Below are 838 nucleotides of genomic sequence, written 5' to 3'. Positions count from 1 at the left end.
ATGCAGAGTTGCTAACAGATGGTGTTTATAAATGGTAATGATGACATTTAAAACACATGCGCATAATGCACTTATTCAAATAACACCCAGGCAATGATGGAGTCAAGTTTGGGCCGGGAAGCCAACTGCAGCTGGGCGGTGAGAGGAGCAGGGAGAGAGAGGGAGGGACTGGCCCTCACTGGCGGGGCGAGGAGGATCTCCAAGTTCCAGGGGAGCCTGAGGATTGGGCCCCCACCTTGGATTCATGCCAGCTCCCTTCCCATGCGACAGCGACTGACATGCAAGGTTTCTGGTCCTTATTTTATTCTATTTATTTTATTTTATTTTTGAGACAGAGTCTTGCTCTGTCGCCCAGGCTGGAGTGCAGTGGCGGGATCTCGGCTCACCGCAACCTCCACCTCCTGGGTTCAAGCAATTCTCCTGCCAGAGTAGCTGGAATTACAGACACGCGCCACCACGCCCGGCTAATTTTTGTATTTTTAGTAGAGACGGGGTTTCGCCATGTTGGCCAGGCTGGTCTCAAATCCCTGACTTCAGGTCATCTGCCCACCTCAGCCTCCCAAAGTGCAGGGATTACAGGCGTGAGCCACCGCACCGGGCCAATTTCTGGTCTTTAAATGGCGATTTACCAAGAACCCCCCTGTGCCTCATTGTCTCGGGAAACTCTCGGCAGGTGGGGAGGTCATTTTTTGCAGGCACAGATCCCCACTCCAGCGCAGTCGGGGGCTTCTGGGCAGGACTTGGGGGTCTCCTAGAAGCATCCTCAGAGAGAGGCCGGCTGGCCTCATGGGTCCTGGCTAGTGGTCAGGCCAGGCTGTGCTGCCCCTTTTCTCTGCTG

Source organism: Mandrillus leucophaeus, unplaced genomic scaffold (assembly GCF_000951045.1).
Source record: "Mandrillus leucophaeus isolate KB7577 unplaced genomic scaffold, Mleu.le_1.0 Scaffold29, whole genome shotgun sequence".
In the NCBI taxonomy this organism is placed as follows: domain Eukaryota; kingdom Metazoa; phylum Chordata; class Mammalia; order Primates; family Cercopithecidae; genus Mandrillus; species Mandrillus leucophaeus.
This window is presented reverse-complemented; position numbering follows the sequence as displayed.